Genomic DNA, 17602 nt, shown 5'->3' on the forward strand with positions numbered 1-17602 from the left:
ATGCATAATGTGCATAGGACGAAATCTTCTTTTAATGTTTAAACTATTTTTCATTTTTATTTATTTATTTATTATTTTTTACAAATATTGTTGTCATCCTGTCATTTATCAATATGTCTTTCCAGTCATGAAGCTAAAACAATGAGTCTTTTCACTATCAACAAAATGTTTAGTTAATATTAGCAATGATTTGTTTTAATTTTATGTCACAAACACGATCACAATTCATTAGCGACAAAAGAGATTTGAGGGAGAGAAGAAATGCGTTCATGTTTCGTGATTTTCCATGTGAAAATATAAGACGTCGGTCATGTTATCAGAAAAGACTCTCCCTTGTCTAAATGAATCTTTCATCGACAAAGTCTCTATTAACCGAACCACAATTTGTTAAACAGAACCATCAGTCTTAAGGGAGATAAATCTAACAAACGTACTGTCTACGTTAATGACATAAAGGTGCACATCAATGTGAAACACACAATCGATCATGAAATCTGTACCATTGGTAACATCTTATTTTCTCTCTCTCAAAAGACAGATCTATTTACTCCTCTACCTATATATCCTACTCTACCTATATATCAAACAACTGAACCGTATTGTGATATTTAGCCAATATATTACAGTAATCGTTGTAAATACGTCAGATATGTATGTTGTACGTTTACATTTTTGTTTACACCAGAAATACTTCCACAATATTTCTTTATTTGTCTATATATAATCTTACTTACACATCAATCCTTAGTCCACTTTTCTACAGATGTTCTTCCGTAGTAACAGGATATCGGGGAACTTCGGTTTGGAGACAGGTGTAGTTATATGGACTACACATTGATACTGCTTCTAAATAAGAACACTGTATATTTCTTCTTTAAAAGTACTTTATCAGTAAAGAAACTTAACGAAATATCATACTTACCTTGTGCAGGGATAACCGTGGTCAAAAGGGCGGTTTCCCCAGGGTGAGGTCTGTCCATTGCACAGCGGACAGACTGGCCCCTGCGTGGAGACACGGGCACGCAATTTATTAGTGTGGGGATCTGCGTTCGCGCTCATCCCCGACAAAATCAAATACAAATATTAAATACCAAATCCGAATGGAGTGTATAAACACTTGAGCCTTAAAATGCTTTTACTTTCATTCAGAAAACAACTCTTGGAAAACATTGTTAAGCAATTGATATCTCTGTAATCCTTACAAAAGAGGTAGTTTTGTCTGCATAATGCATAATGTGCATAGGACGAAATCTTCTTACAATGTTTAAACTATTTTTCATTTTTTATTTATTTATTTATTATTTTTTACGAATATTGTTGTCATCCTGTCATTTATCAATATGTCTTTCCAGTCATGAAGCTAAAACAATGAGTCTTTTCACTATCAACAAAATGTTTAGTTAATATTAGCAATGATTTGTTTTAATTTTATGTCACAAACACGATCACAATTCATTAGCGACAAAAGAGATTTGAGGGAGAGAAGAAATGCGTTCATGTTTCGTGATTTTCCATGTGAAAATATAAGACGTCGGTCATGTTATCAGAAAAGACTCTCCCTTGTCCAAATGAATCTTTCATCGACAAAGTCTCTATTAACCGAACCACAATTTGTTAAACAGAACCATCAGTCTTAAGGGAGATAAATCTAACAAACGTACTGTCTACGTTAATGACATAAAGGTGCACATCAATGTGAAACACACAATCGATCATGAAATCTGTACCATTGGTAACATCTTATTTTTTTCTCTCAAAAGACAGATATATTTACTCCTCTACCTATATATCCTACTCTACCTATATATCAAACAACTGTACCGTATTGTGATATTTAGCCAATATATTACAGTAATCGTTGTAAATACGTCAGATATGTATGGTGCACGTTTACATTTTTGTCAAAACCAGAAATACTTCCACAATATTTCTGTGTTTGTCTATATATAATCTTACTTACACATTAATCCTTAGTCCACTTTTCTACAGATGTTCTTCCGTAGTAACAGGATATCGGGGAACTTCGGTTTGGAGACAGGTGTAGTTATAAGGACTACACATTGATACTGGTTCTAAATAAGAACACTGTATATTTCTTCTTTAAAAGTACTTTATCAGTAAAGAAACTATTCGTAGTATCATACTTACCTGGTGCAGGGATAACCGTGGTCAAAAGGGCGGTTTCCCCAGGGTGAGGTCTGTCCATTGCACAGCGGACAGACTGGCCCCTGCGTGGAGACACGGGCACGCAATTTATTAGTGTGGGGATCTGCGTTCGCGCTCATCCCCGACAAAATCAAATACAAATGTTAAATACCAAATCCGAATGGAGTGTATTAACACTTGAGCCTTAAAATGCTTTTAGTTTCATTCAGAAAACAACTGTTGGAAAACATTGCTAAACACATCATGTATCTCTAATTCTTAAAAAGAGGAATTCTCCTCCCATTATTGATGGATATGAATTGTCTGCATACTGCACATAGGACAAAATCTTCTTTTAACGTTGAAACTATTTTTTATTTATTTTATTTATTTATTTATTTTTTACAAATATTGTTGTCATCCTGTCATTTATCAATATGTCTTTCCAGTCATGAAGATAAACCAATGAGTCTTTTCACTATCAACAAAATGTTCAGTTAATATTAGCAATGATTTGTTTTAATTTTGCGTCACAAACACGATCACAATTCATTAGCGACAAAAGAGATTTGAGGGAGAGAAGAAATGCGTTCATGTTTCGTGATTTTCCATGTGAAAATATAAGACGTCGGTCATGTTATCAGAAAAGACTCTCCCTTGTCTAAATGAATCTTTCGTCGACAAAGTCTCTATTAACCGAACCACAATTTGTTAAACAGAACCATCAGTCTTAAGGGAGATAAATCTAACAAACGTACTGTCTACGTTAATGACATAAAGGTGCACATCAATGTGAAACACACAATCGATCATCAAATCTGTACCATTGGTAACATCTTATTTTTTTCTCTCAAAAGACAGATCTATTTACTCCTCTGCCTATATATCCTACTCTACCTATATATCAAACAACTGAACCGTATTGTGATATTTAGCCAATATATTACAGTAATCGTTGTAAATACGTCAGATATGTATGGTGTACGTTTACATTTTTGTTTACACCAGAAATACTTCCAAAATATTTCTTTATTTGTCTATATAGAATCTTACTTACACATCAATCCTTAGTCCACTTTTCTACAGATGTTCTTCCGTAGTAACAGGATATCGGGGAACTTCGGTTTGGAGACAGGTGTAGTTATAAGGACTACACATTGATACTGCTTCTAAATAAGAACACTGTATATTTCTTCTTTAAAAGTACTTTATCAGTAAAGAAACTTTTCGAAATATCATACTTACCTTGTGCAGGGATAACCGTGGTCAAAAGGGCGGTTTCCCCAGGGTGAGGTCTGTCCATTGCACAGCGGACAGACTGGCCCCTGCGATCCCTAATGGTGATTCGGGCACGCAATTTATTAGTGTGGGGATCTGCGTTCGCGCTCATCCCCGACAAAATCAAATACAAATATTAAATACCAAATCCGAATGGAGTGTATAAACACTTGAGCCTTAAATGCTTTTACTTTCATTCAGAAAACAACTCTTGGAAAACATTGTTAAGCAATTGATATCTCTGTAATTCTTACAAAAGAGGTAGTTTTGTCTGCATAATGCATAATGTGCATAGGACGAAATCTTCTTACAATGTTTAAACTATTTTTCATTTTTTATTTATTCATTTATTATTTTTTACGAATATTGTTGTCATCCTGTCATTTATCAATATGTCTTTCCAGTCATGAAGCTAAAACAATGAGTCTTTTCACTATCAACAAAATGTTTAGTTAATATTAGCAATGATTTGTTTTAATTTTATGTCACAAACACGATCACAATTCATTAGCGACAAAAGAGATTTGAGGGTAGAGAAGAAATGCGTTCATGTTTCGTGATTTTCCATGTGAAAATATAATACGTCGGTTAAGTTATCGGAAAAGACTCTCACTTGTCCAAATCAATCTTTCGTCGACAAAGTCTCTATTAACCGAACCACAATTTGTTAAACAGAACCATCAGTCGTAAGGGAGATAAATCTAACAAACGTACTGTCTACGTTAATGACATAAAGGTGCACATCAATGTGAAACACACAATCGATCATGAAATCTGTACCATTGGTAACATCTTATTTTTTTGTCTCAAAAGACAGATCAATTTACTCCTCTACCTATATATCCTACTCTACCTATATATCAAACAACTGTACCGTATTGTGATATTTAGCCAATATATTACAGTAATCGTTGTAAATACGTCAGATATGTATGGTGCACGTTTACATTTTTGTCAAAACCAGAAATACTTCCACAATATTTCTGTGTTTGCCTATATATAATCTTACTTACACATTAATCCTTAGTCCACTTTTCTACAGATGTTCTTCCGTAGTAACAGGATATCGGGGAACTTCGGTTTGGAGACAGGTGTAGTTATAAGGACTACACATTGATACTGGTTCTAAATAAGAACACTGTATATTTCTTCTTTAAAAGTACTTTATCAGTAAAGAAACTATTCGTAGTATCATACTTACCTGTGTAGGGATAACCGTGGTCAAAAGGGCGGTTTCCCCAGGGTGAGGTCTGTCCATTGCACAGCGGACAGACTGACCCCTGCGATAACCTAATGGTGACTCGGGCACGCAATTTGTTAGTGTGGGGATCTGCGTTCGCGCTCATCCCCGAAAAAAATCAAATACAAAATGAAATACCAGCTTCGATTGGAGTGCGTTAACGATTGAGCCTTAATATGGTTTTACTGTCATTCAGAAAACATCTGTAGGAAAATATTACTAAACACTCGATATCTCTGTAATTCTTACAAAACAGGAATTCCCTTTACATTAATTAATGATGTTTTGTCTTTATAATAAACATAAAACGAAACCTTCTTGTGTTGTTTATACTATTAATTAACAAATATTGATGTCATCCGCTCATTTATCAATATGTCTTTCCAGTCATGAAGCTAAAACAATGAGATTTTTCACTATCAACAAAATGTTTAGTTAATATTAGCAATGATTTGTTTTAATTTTATGTCACAAACACGATCACAATTCATTAGCGACAAAAGAGATTTGAGGTAGAGAAGAAATGCGTTCATGTTTCGTGATTTTCCATGTGAAAATATAATACGTCGGTTAAGTTATCGGAAAAGACTCTCACTTGTCCAAATCAATCTTTCGTCGACAAAGTCTCTATTAACCGAACCACAATTTGTTAAACAGAACCATCAGTCGTAAGGGAGATAAATCTAACAAACGTACTGTCTACGTTAATGACATAAAGGTGCACATCAATGTGAAACACACAATCGATCATGAAATCTGTACCATTGGTAACATCTTATTTTTTTCTCTCAAAATACAGATCAATTTACTCCTCTACCTATATATCCTACTCTACCTATATATCAAACAACTGAACCGTATTGTGATATTTAGCCAATATATTACAGTAATCGTTGTAAATACGTCAGATATGTATGGTGTACGTTTACATTTTTGTCAATATCAGAAATACTTCCAAAATATTTCTTTATTTGTCTATATAGAATCTTTCTTACACATCAATCCTCAATTCACTTTTCCACAGATGTTTTTCCATTGAAACAGGATGTCGAAGAAATTCGGTTTGGAGACAGGTGTAGTTATAAGAACTTCATATTGATACTGGTTCTAAATAAGAACACTGTATATTTCTTCTTTGAAAGTACTTTATCAGTAAAGAAACTATTCGTAGTATCATACTTACCTGTGCAGGGATAACCGTGGTCAAAAGGGCGGTTTCCCCAGGGTGAGGTCTGTCCATTGCACAGCGGACAGACTGACCCCTGCGATAACCTAATGGTGACTCGGGCACGCAATTTGTTAGTGTGGGGATCTGCGTTCGCGCTCATCCCCGAAAAAAATCAAATAGAAAATGAAATACCAGCTTCGATTGGAGTGCGTTAACGATTGAGCCTTAATATGGTTTTACTGTCATTCAGAAAACATCTGTAGGAAAATATTACTAAACACTCGATATCTCTGTAATTCTTACAAAACAGGAATTCCCTTTACATTAATTAATGATGTTTTGTCTTTATAATAAACATAAAACGAAACCTTCTTGTGTTGTTTATACTATTAATTAACAAATATTGATGTCATCCGCTCATTTATAAATATGTCTTCCCAAATCATGAAACTAAAATAATGAGTTATTTCTATCAGCAAAATGTTCAGTTAATATAAGCAATTATTGTTTTAATTTGATGTCACATACACGATCACAATTCATTAGCGACAAAAAGAGATTTTAGGGAGAGAAGAAATGCGTTTATGTTTCGTGATTTTCCATGTACAAATATTAGACATCGGTCATGTTATCACAAAAGACTATCACTTGTCTATATCAATCTTTCATCAACAAAGACTCTTTTTCAACATTTTATTTTCATTAATATTTTGATCATTTGAAGCCCTTTAAAACCAAAACACAATTTGCTAAACACAACCATCTGTCTTAAGGGAGATAAATCTAACAAACGTACTGTCTACGTTAATGACATAAAGGTGAACATCAATGTGAAACACACACTCGATCATCAAATATGTACCATTGATAACATCTTATTGTTTTTCTCTCAAAAGACAGATCAATTTACTTCTCTACCTATATATATCCTCCTCTACCTATATATCAAACAACTGTACCCTATTGTGATATTTAGCCAAAATATTACAGTAATCGTTGTAAATACGTCAGATATGTATGGTGTACGTTTACATTTTTGTCAAAACCAGAAATACTTCCAAAATATTTCTTCATTTGTCTATATAGAATCTTTCTTACACATCAATCCTTAGTTCACTTTTCCACACATGTTTTTCCATAGAAACAGGATGTCGAAGAAGTTCGGTTTGGAGAGAGGTGTAGTTATAAAGACTACACATTGATACTGGTTCTAAATAAGAACACTGTATATTTCTTCTTTAAAAGTACTTTATCAGTAAAGAAACTATTCGTAGTATCATACTTACCTGGTGCAGGGATAACCGTGGTCAAAAGGGCGGTTTCCCCAGGGTGAGGTCTGTCCATTGCACAGCGGACAGACTGGCCCCTGCGTGGAGACACAGGCACGCAATTTGTTAGTGTGGGGATCTGCGTTCGCGCTCATCCCCGACAAAATCAAATACAAATGTTAAATACTAAATCCGAATAGAGTGTATTAACACTTGAGCCTTAAAATGCTTTTAGTTTCATTCAGAAAACAAACAACTGTTGGAAAACATTGCTAAACACATCATGGATCACTAATTCTTAAAAAGAGGAATTCTCCTCCCATTATTGATGGAGCTGAATTGTCTGCATACTGTACATAGGACAAAATCTTCTTTTAACGTTGAAACTATTTTTTATTTATTTTATTTATTTATTTATTTTTTTACAAATTTTGTTGTCATCCTGGCATTGATCAATATGTCTTCTCAGTCATGAAACTAAAACAATGAGTCATTTCTATCAACAAAATGTCCAGTAAATTTTAGCAATGATTTGTTTTAATTCTATGTCAAATAAAAGATCACAATTCATTAGCGACAAAAGTGATTAAAGGAAGAGAAGAAATACGTTCATGTTTCGTGATTTTCCATGTGAAAATATTAGACATCGGTCAAGTTATCAGAACTTTCATCGACAAAGGATTAACCGAAACACAATTTGTTGAACAAAACGATCTGTCTTAAGGGAGATAAATCTAACAAACGTACTGTCTACGTTAATGACACCAATGTGCACATCAATGTGAAACACACATCATCAAATATGTACCATTGGTAACATCTTAGTTTTTCTCTCAAAATACAGATCAATTGACTCCTCTACCTATATATATCCTACTCTACCTATATATCAAACAACTGAACCGTATTGTGATATTTAGCCAATATATTCCAGCAATCGTTGTAAATACGTCAGATATGTATGGTGTACGTTTACATTTTTGTCAATATCAGAAATACTTCCAAAATATTTCTTTGTTTGTCTATATAGAATCTTTCTTACACATCAATCCTCAGTTCACTTTTCCACACATGTTTTTCCATTGAAACAGGATATCGAAGAAATTCGGTTTGGAGACAGGTGTAGTTATAAGAACTTCATATTGATACTGGTTCTAAATAAGAACACTGTATATTTCTTCTTTGAAAGTACTTTATCAGTAAAGAAACTATTCGTAGTATCATACTTACCTGTGTAGGGATAACCGTGGTCAAAAGGGCGGTTTCCCCAGGGTGAGGTCTGTCCATTGCACAGCGGACAGACTGACCCCTGCGATAACCTAATGGTGACTCGGGCACGCAATTTGTTAGTGTGGGGATCTGCGTTCGCGCTCATCCCCGAAAAAAATCAAATAGAAAATGAAATACCAGCTTCGATTGGAGTGCGTTAACGATTGAGCCTTAATATGGTTTTACTGTCATTCAGAAAACATCTGTAGGAAAATATTACTAAACACTCGATATCTCTGTAATTCATTACAAAACAGGAATTCCCTTTACATTAATTAATGATGTTTTGTCTTTATAATAAACATAAAACGAAACCTTCTTGTGTTGTTTATACTATTAATTAACAAATATTGATGTCATCCGCTCATTTATAAATATGTCTTCCCAAATCATGAAACTAAAATAATGAGTTATTTCTATCAGCAAAATGTTCAGTTAATATAAGCAATTATTGTTTTAATTTGATGTCACATACACGATCACAATTCATTAGCGACAAAAAGAGATTTTAGGGAGAGAAGAAATGCGTTTATGTTTCGTGATTTTCCCATGTACAAATATTAGACATCGGTCATGTTATCACAAAAGACTATCACTTGTCTATATCAATCTTTCATCAACAAAGACTCTTTTTCAACATTTTATTTTCATTAATATTTTGATCATTTGAAGCCCTTTAAAACCAAAACACAATTTGCTAAACACAACCATCTGTCTTAAGGGAGATAAATCTAACAAACGTACTGTCTACGTTAATGACATAAAGGTGAACATCAATGTGAAACACACACTCGATCATCAAATATGTACCATTGATAACATCTTATTGTTTTTCTCTCAAAAGACAGATCAATTTACTTCTCTACCTATATATATCCTCCTCTACCTATATATCAAACAACTGTACCCTATTGTGATATTTAGCCAAAATATTACAGTAATCGTTGTAAATACGTCAGATATGTATGGTGTACGTTTACATTTTTGTCAAAACCAGAAATACTTCCAAAATATTTCTTCATTTGTCTATATAGAATCTTTCTTACACATCAATCCTTAGTTCACTTTTCCACACATGTTTTTCCATAGAAACAGGATGTCGAAGTAAGTTCGGTTTGGAGAGAGGTGTAGTTATAAAGACTACACATTGATACTGGTTCTAAATAAGAACACTGTATATTTCTTCTTTAAAAGTACTTTATCAGTAAAGAAACTATTCGTAGTATCATACTTACCTGGTGCAGGGATAACCGTGGTCAAAAGGGCGGTTTCCCCAGGGTGAGGTCTGTCCATTGCACAGCGGACAGACTGGCCCCTGCGTGGAGACACAGGCACGCAATTTGTTAGTGTGGGGATCTGCGTTCGCGCTCATCCCCGACAAAATCAAATACAAATGTTAAATACTAAATCCGAATAGAGTGTATTAACACTTGAGCCTTAAAATGCTTTTAGTTTCATTCAGAAAACAAACAACTGTTGGAAAACATTGCTAAACACATCATGGATCACTAATTCTTAAAAAGAGGAATTCTCCTCCCATTATTGATGGAGCTGAATTGTCTGCATACTGTACATAGGACAAAATCTTCTTTTAACGTTGAAACTATTTTTTATTTATTTTATTTATTTATTTATTTTTTTACAAATTTTGTTGTCATCCTGGCATTGATCAATATGTCTTCTCAGTCATGAAACTAAAACAATGAGTCATTTCTATCAACAAAATGTCCAGTAAATTTTAGCAATGATTTGTTTTAATTCTATGTCAAATAAAAGATCACAATTCATTAGCGACAAAAGTGATTAAAGGAAGAGAAGAAATACGTTCATGTTTCGTGATTTTCCATGTGAAAATATTAGACATCGGTCAAGTTATCAGAACTTTCATCGACAAAGGATTAACCGAAACACAATTTGTTGAACAAAACGATCTGTCTTAAGGGAGATAAATCTAACAAACGTACTGTCTACGTTAATGACACCAATGTGCACATCAATGTGAAACACACATCATCAAATATGTACCATTGGTAACATCTTAGTTTTTCTCTCAAAATACAGATCAATTGACTCCTCTACCTATATATATCCTACTCTACCTATATATCAAACAACTGAACCGTATTGTGATATTTAGCCAATATATTCCAGCAATCGTTGTAAATACGTCAGATATGTATGGTGTACGTTTACATTTTTGTCAATATCAGAAATACTTCCAAAATATTTCTTTGTTTGTCTATATAGAATCTTTCTTACACATCAATCCTCAGTTCACTTTTCCACACATGTTTTTCCATTGAAACAGGATATCGAAGAAATTCGGTTTGGAGACAGGTGTAGTTATAAGAACTTCATATTGATACTGGTTCTAAATAAGAACACTGTATATTTCTTCTTTGAAAGTACTTTATCAGTAAAGAAACTATTCGTAGTATCATACTTACCTGTGTAGGGATAACCGTGGTCAAAAGGGCGGTTTCCCCAGGGTGAGGTCTGTCCATTGCACAGCGGACAGACTGACCCCTGCGATAACCTAATGGTGACTCGGGCACGCAATTTGTTAGTGTGGGGATCTGCGTTCGCGCTCATCCCCGAAAAAAATCAAATAGAAAATGAAATACCAGCTTCGATTGGAGTGCGTTAACGATTGAGCCTTAATATGGTTTTACTGTCATTCAGAAAACATCTGTAGGAAAATATTACTAAACACTCGATATCTCTGTAATTCTTACAAAACAGGAATTCCCTTTACATTAATTAATGATGTTTTGTCTTTATAATAAACATAAAACGAAACCTTCTTGTGTTGTTTATACTATTAATTAACAAATATTGATGTCATCCGCTCATTTATAAATATGTCTTCCCAAATCATGAAACTAAAATAATGAGTTATTTCTATCAGCAAAATGTTCAGTTAATATAAGCAATTATTGTTTTAATTTGATGTCACATACACGATCACAATTCATTAGCGACAAAAAGAGATTTTAGGGAGAGAAGAAATGCGTTTATGTTTCGTGATTTTCCATGTACAAATATTAGACATCGGTCATGTTATCACAAAAGACTATCACTTGTCTATATCAATCTTTCATCAACAAAGACTCTTTTTCAACATTTTATTTTCATTAATATTTTGATCATTTGAAGCCCTTTAAAACCAAAACACAATTTGCTAAACACAACCATCTGTCTTAAGGGAGATAAATCTAACAAACGTACTGTCTACGTTAATGACATAAAGGTGAACATCAATGTGAAACACACACTCGATCATCAAATATGTACCATTGATAACATCTTATTGTTTTTCTCTCAAAAGACAGATCAATTTACTTCTCTACCTATATATATCCTCCTCTACCTATATATCAAACAACTGTACCCTATTGTGATATTTAGCCAAAATATTACAGTAATCGTTGTAAATACGTCAGATATGTATGGTGTACGTTTACATTTTTGTCAAAACCAGAAATACTTCCAAAATATTTCTTCATTTGTCTATATAGAATCTTTCTTACACATCAATCCTTAGTTCACTTTTCCACACATGTTTTTCCATAGAAACAGGATGTCGAAGAAGTTCGGTTTGGAGAGAGGTGTAGTTATAAAGACTACACATTGATACTGGTTCTAAATAAGAACACTGTATATTTCTTCTTTAAAAGTACTTTATCAGTAAAGAAACTATTCGTAGTATCATACTTACCTGGTGCAGGGATAACCGTGGTCAAAAGGGCGGTTTCCCCAGGGTGAGGTCTGTCCATTGCACAGCGGACAGACTGGCCCCTGCGTGGAGACACAGGCACGCAATTTGTTAGTGTGGGGATCTGCGTTCGCGCTCATCCCCGACAAAATCAAATACAAATGTTAAATACTAAATCCGAATAGAGTGTATTAACACTTGAGCCTTAAAATGCTTTTAGTTTCATTCAGAAAACAAACAACTGTTGGAAAACATTGCTAAACACATCATGGATCACTAATTCTTAAAAAGAGGAATTCTCCTCCCATTATTGATGGAGCTGAATTGTCTGCATACTGTACATAGGACAAAATCTTCTTTTAACGTTGAAACTATTTTTTATTTATTTTATTTATTTATTTATTTTTTTACAAATTTTGTTGTCATCCTGGCATTGATCAATATGTCTTCTCAGTCATGAAACTAAAACAATGAGTCATTTCTATCAACAAAATGTCCAGTAAATTTTAGCAATGATTTGTTTTAATTCTATGTCAAATAAAAGATCACAATTCATTAGCGACAAAAGTGATTAAAGGAAGAGAAGAAATACGTTCATGTTTCGTGATTTTCCATGTGAAAATATTAGACATCGGTCAAGTTATCAGAACTTTCATCGACAAAGGATTAACCGAAACACAATTTGTTGAACAAAACGATCTGTCTTAAGGGAGATAAATCTAACAAACGTACTGTCTACGTTAATGACACCAATGTGCACATCAATGTGAAACACACATCATCAAATATGTACCATTGGTAACATCTTAGTTTTTCTCTCAAAATACAGATCAATTGACTCCTCTACCTATATATATCCTACTCTACCTATATATCAAACAACTGAACCGTATTGTGATATTTAGCCAATATATTCCAGCAATCGTTGTAAATACGTCAGATATGTATGGTGTACGTTTACATTTTTGTCAATATCAGAAATACTTCCAAAATATTTCTTTGTTTGTCTATATAGAATCTTTCTTACACATCAATCCTCAGTTCACTTTTCCACACATGTTTTTCCATTGAAACAGGATATCGAAGAAATTCGGTTTGGAGACAGGTGTAGTTATAAGAACTTCATATTGATACTGGTTCTAAATAAGAACACTGTATATTTCTTCTTTGAAAGTACTTTATCAGTAAAGAAACTATTCGTAGTATCATACTTACCTGTGTAGGGATAACCGTGGTCAAAAGGGCGGTTTCCCCAGGGTGAGGTCTGTCCATTGCACAGCGGACAGACTGACCCCTGCGATAACCTAATGGTGACTCGGGCACGCAATTTGTTAGTGTGGGGATCTGCGTTCGCGCTCATCCCCGAAAAAAATCAAATAGAAAATGAAATACCAGCTTCGATTGGAGTGCGTTAACGATTGAGCCTTAATATGGTTTTACTGTCATTCAGAAAACATCTGTAGGAAAATATTACTAAACACTCGATATCTCTGTAATTCTTACAAAACAGGAATTCCCTTTACATTAATTAATGATGTTTTGTCTTTATAATAAACATAAAACGAAACCTTCTTGTGTTGTTTATACTATTAATTAACAAATATTGATGTCATCCGCTCATTTATAAATATGTCTTCCCAAATCATGAAACTAAAATAATGAGTTATTTCTATCAGCAAAATGTTCAGTTAATATAAGCAATTATTGTTTTAATTTGATGTCACATACACGATCACAATTCATTAGCGACAAAAAGAGATTTTAGGGAGAGAAGAAATGCGTTTATGTTTCGTGATTTTCCATGTACAAATATTAGACATCGGTCATGTTATCACAAAAGACTATCACTTGTCTATATCAATCTTTCATCAACAAAGACTCTTTTTCAACATTTTATTTTCATTAATATTTTGATCATTTGAAGCCCTTTAAAACCAAAACACAATTTGCTAAACACAACCATCTGTCTTAAGGGAGATAAATCTAACAAACGTACTGTCTACGTTAATGACATAAAGGTGAACATCAATGTGAAACACACACTCGATCATCAAATATGTACCATTGATAACATCTTATCGTTTTTCTCTCAAAAGACAGATCAATTTACTTCTCTACCTATATATATCCTCCTCTACCTATATATCAAACAACTGTACCCTATTGTGATATTTAGCCAAAATATTACAGTAATCGTTGTAAATACGTCAGATATGTATGGTGTACGTTTACATTTTTGTCAAAACCAGAAATACTTCCAAAATATTTCTTCATTTGTCTATATAGAATCTTTCTTACACATCAATCCTCAGTTCACTTTTCCACGGATGTTTTTCCATAGAAACAGGATGTCCAAGAAGTTCGGTTTGGAGAGAGGTGTAGTTATAAGAACTTCACATTGATACTGATTCTAAATAAGAACACTGTATTTTTCCTCTTTAAAAGTACTTTATCAGTAAAGAAACTATTCGTAGTATCATACTTACCTGGTGCAGGGATAACCGTGGTCAAAAGGGCGGTTTCCCCAGGGTGAGGTCTGTCCATTGCACAGCAGACAGACTGACCCCTGCGTGGAGACACAGGCACGCCATTTATTAGTTTGGGGATCTGCGTTCGCGCTCATCCCCGACAAAATCAAATACAAATGTTAAATACTAAATCCGAATAGAGTGTATTAACACTTGAGCCTTAAAATGCTTTTAGTTTCATTCAGAAAACAAACAACTGTTGGAAAACATTGCTAAACACATCATGGATCACTAATTCTTAAAAAGAGGAATTCTCCTCCCATTATTGATGGAGCTGAATTGTCTGCATACTGCACATAGGACAAAATCTTCTTTTAACGTTGAAACTATTTTTTATTTATTTTATTTTTTATTTATTTTTTTTACAAATTTTGTTGTCATCCTGGCATTGATCAATATGTCTTCTCAGTCATGAAACTAAAACAATGAGTTATTTCTATCAGCAAAATGTTCAGTTAATATAAGCAATCATTGTTTTAATTTGATGTCACATACACGATCACAATTCATTAGCGACAAAAAGAGATTTTAGGGAGAGAAGAGATGCGTTTATGTTTCGTGATTTTCCATGTACAAATATTAGACATCGGTCATGTTATCACAAAAGACTATCACTTGTCTATATCAATCTTTCATCAACAAAGACTCTTTTTCAACATTTTATTTTCATTAATATTTTGATCATTTGAAGCCCTTTAAAACCAAAACACAATTTGCTAAACAGAACCATCAGTCTTAAGGGAGATAAATCTAACAAACTTACTGTCTACGTTAATGACATAAAGGTGCACATCAATGTGAAACACACACTCGATCATGAAATATGTACCATTGATAACATCTTATTGTTTTCTCTCCAAAGACAGATCAATTTACTCCTCTACCTATATATATCCTCCTCTACCTATATATCAAACAACTGTACCGTATTGTGATATTTAGCCAATATATTACAGTAATCGTTGTAAATACGTCAGATATGTATGGTGTACGTTTACATTTTTGTCAAAACCAGAAATACTTCCAAAATATTTCTTTGCTTGTCTATATATAATCTTTCTTGCACATCAATCCTCAGTTCACTTTTCCACAGATGTTTTTCCATAGAAACAGGATGTCGAAGAAGTTCGGTTTGGAGAGAGGTGTAGTTATAAAGACTACACATTGATACTGGTTCTAAATAATAATACTGTATTTTTCTTCTTTAAAAGTACTTTATCAGTAAAGAAACTATTCGTAGTATCATACTTACCTGGTGCAGGGATAACCGTGGTCAAAAGGGCGGTTTCCCCAGGGTGAGGTCTGTCCATTGCACAGCGAACAGACTGGCCCCTGCGTGGAGACACAGGCACGCAATTTATTAGTGTGGGGATCTGCGTTCGCGCTCATCCCCGACAAAATCAAATACAAATGTTAAATACTAAATCCGAATAGAGTGTATTAACACTTGAGCCTTAAAATGCTTTTAGTTTCATTCAGAAAACAACTGTTGGAAAACATTGCTAAACACATCATGTATCTCTAATTCTTAAAAAGGGGAATTCTCCTCCCATTATTGATGGAGATGTTTTGTCTGCATAGGACGAAATCTTCTTTTAACATTGAAACCATTTTTTTATTTTTTTATTTATTTTATTTATTTATTTATTTTTATTTTTTTTTTACAAACTGACAAATTTTGTTGTTTATTCTGGTATTGATCAATATGTCTTCTCAAGTGATGAAACTAAAACAATGAGTCATTTCCATCAACAAAATATTTTAGTTAATATTAGCAATGATTTGTTTTAATTCTATGTCACATACACGATCATAATTCATTAATGGAGATGTTTTGTTTGCATAATGTTACAAATATTGTTGACATCCTGTCATTGATCAATATGTCTTCGGTTTGGAGACAGGTGTAGTTATAAGGACTACACATTGATACTGCTTCTAAATAAGAACACTGTATATTTCTTCTTTAAAAGTACTTTTTTGAAAAAGTTATGTATTAGGTATTGAGTTTAGCTACAATTTTTATTGCATTTACTTTTTGATTATTGAATGAAGTTATAATGATTTAATATTGTCCATCCAGTTGCTAGAGGTAATTGCACCATACTGGGGCTACTCCGTAGGGGGGTCAGTGAAACCTGGCGTCATGAGATAATGTCAAATGACGTTTGTATGTAAATATTGAATACAATTTTGATATCACATTTATACTGGTTCTAAATAAGAACACTGTATTTTTCTTCTTTAAAAGTACTTTATCAGTAAAGAAACTATTCGTAGTATCATACTTACCTGGTGCAAGGATGGTCAAGAAGGCGGTTTCCCCAGGGTGAGGTCTGTCCATTATGAAAGGCCGTTCATGTCAAAAACGAGATAAGCTTGTTTTCCCATCCAATCAAAATATTTGTAGATGTATTGATTATTTTGATTAATGAATAAAATAGTGTTTAAACTAAAAAGGAGATACAACGCGTTAGCATTTAACGCGTTAAATTTTTACATTGAACGCGTTAAATTCCGTTATCATTTAACGCGTTAAATGTTATGTTTAACGCGTTAAATGTGTACTTAACGCTTTTGTGTTTAACGTGGGAAATGCTAACGCGTTAAATGTATCTCGTTTTTATATGAACGGCCTTTTATAGTCCATTGCACGTACAGCGGACAGACTGGCCCCTGCGTGGAGACACGGGCACGCAATTTATTAGTGTGGGGATCTGCGTTCGCGCTCATCCCCGACAAAATCAAATACAAATATTAAATACTGATCGACTCTGAATGGAGTGTGTTTTAAAACACTTGAGCCTTAAAATGCTTTTACTTTCGTTCAGAAAACATGTTGGAAAACATTGTTCCACACGTTATGAATTCTAACAAAAGAAGAATTCTCTTCACATCATTAATGATGATGTATTGTCTGCATATTGTTCTAGACTAGTATGGCAAGCCGTTTGGGTTTTTACCTATTAAATACAGATATCTGTATTCAAA

At 33.6% G+C, this 17602-nt stretch overlaps 6 non-coding genes and 7 pseudogenes across 6 annotated transcripts; all 13 read left to right on the forward strand.

The window, feature by feature from the left end:
- The first annotated feature begins 914 nt into the window (after positions 1-914).
- On the forward strand, positions 915-1064 carry LOC117331949 (annotated as a pseudogene).
- A 1076-nt stretch (positions 1065-2140) lies between these two features.
- On the forward strand, positions 2141-2290 carry LOC117331946 (annotated as a pseudogene).
- A 1092-nt stretch (positions 2291-3382) lies between these two features.
- On the forward strand, positions 3383-3540 carry LOC117331944. The gene has a single exon (XR_004533702.1). It is a non-coding gene; the product is annotated as a U1 spliceosomal RNA (small nuclear RNA).
- A 1076-nt stretch (positions 3541-4616) lies between these two features.
- Positions 4617-4774, forward strand: LOC117331965. The gene has a single exon (XR_004533714.1). It is a non-coding gene; the product is annotated as a U1 spliceosomal RNA (small nuclear RNA).
- A 1064-nt stretch (positions 4775-5838) lies between these two features.
- On the forward strand, positions 5839-5996 carry LOC117331956. The gene has a single exon (XR_004533705.1). It is a non-coding gene; the product is annotated as a U1 spliceosomal RNA (small nuclear RNA).
- Positions 5997-7109: 1113 nt separating this feature from the next.
- LOC117331950 lies at positions 7110-7259 on the forward strand (annotated as a pseudogene).
- Positions 7260-8321: 1062 nt separating this feature from the next.
- On the forward strand, positions 8322-8479 carry LOC117331966. Its single transcript, XR_004533715.1, has one exon. It is a non-coding gene; the product is annotated as a U1 spliceosomal RNA (small nuclear RNA).
- Positions 8480-9595: 1116 nt separating this feature from the next.
- LOC117331951 lies at positions 9596-9745 on the forward strand (annotated as a pseudogene).
- A 1062-nt stretch (positions 9746-10807) lies between these two features.
- LOC117331967 lies at positions 10808-10965 on the forward strand. The gene has a single exon (XR_004533716.1). It is a non-coding gene; the product is annotated as a U1 spliceosomal RNA (small nuclear RNA).
- A 1113-nt stretch (positions 10966-12078) lies between these two features.
- On the forward strand, positions 12079-12228 carry LOC117331952 (annotated as a pseudogene).
- Positions 12229-13290: 1062 nt separating this feature from the next.
- Positions 13291-13448, forward strand: LOC117331945. Its single transcript, XR_004533703.1, has one exon. It is a non-coding gene; the product is annotated as a U1 spliceosomal RNA (small nuclear RNA).
- Positions 13449-14561: 1113 nt separating this feature from the next.
- LOC117331955 lies at positions 14562-14711 on the forward strand (annotated as a pseudogene).
- A 1144-nt stretch (positions 14712-15855) lies between these two features.
- LOC117331953 lies at positions 15856-16005 on the forward strand (annotated as a pseudogene).
- The last annotated feature ends 1597 nt before the right edge of the window (positions 16006-17602 follow it).

The sequence above is a fragment of the Pecten maximus genome, chromosome 7 (genome assembly GCF_902652985.1).
Source record: "Pecten maximus chromosome 7, xPecMax1.1, whole genome shotgun sequence".
In the NCBI taxonomy this organism is placed as follows: Eukaryota; Metazoa; Mollusca; class Bivalvia; order Pectinida; family Pectinidae; genus Pecten; species Pecten maximus.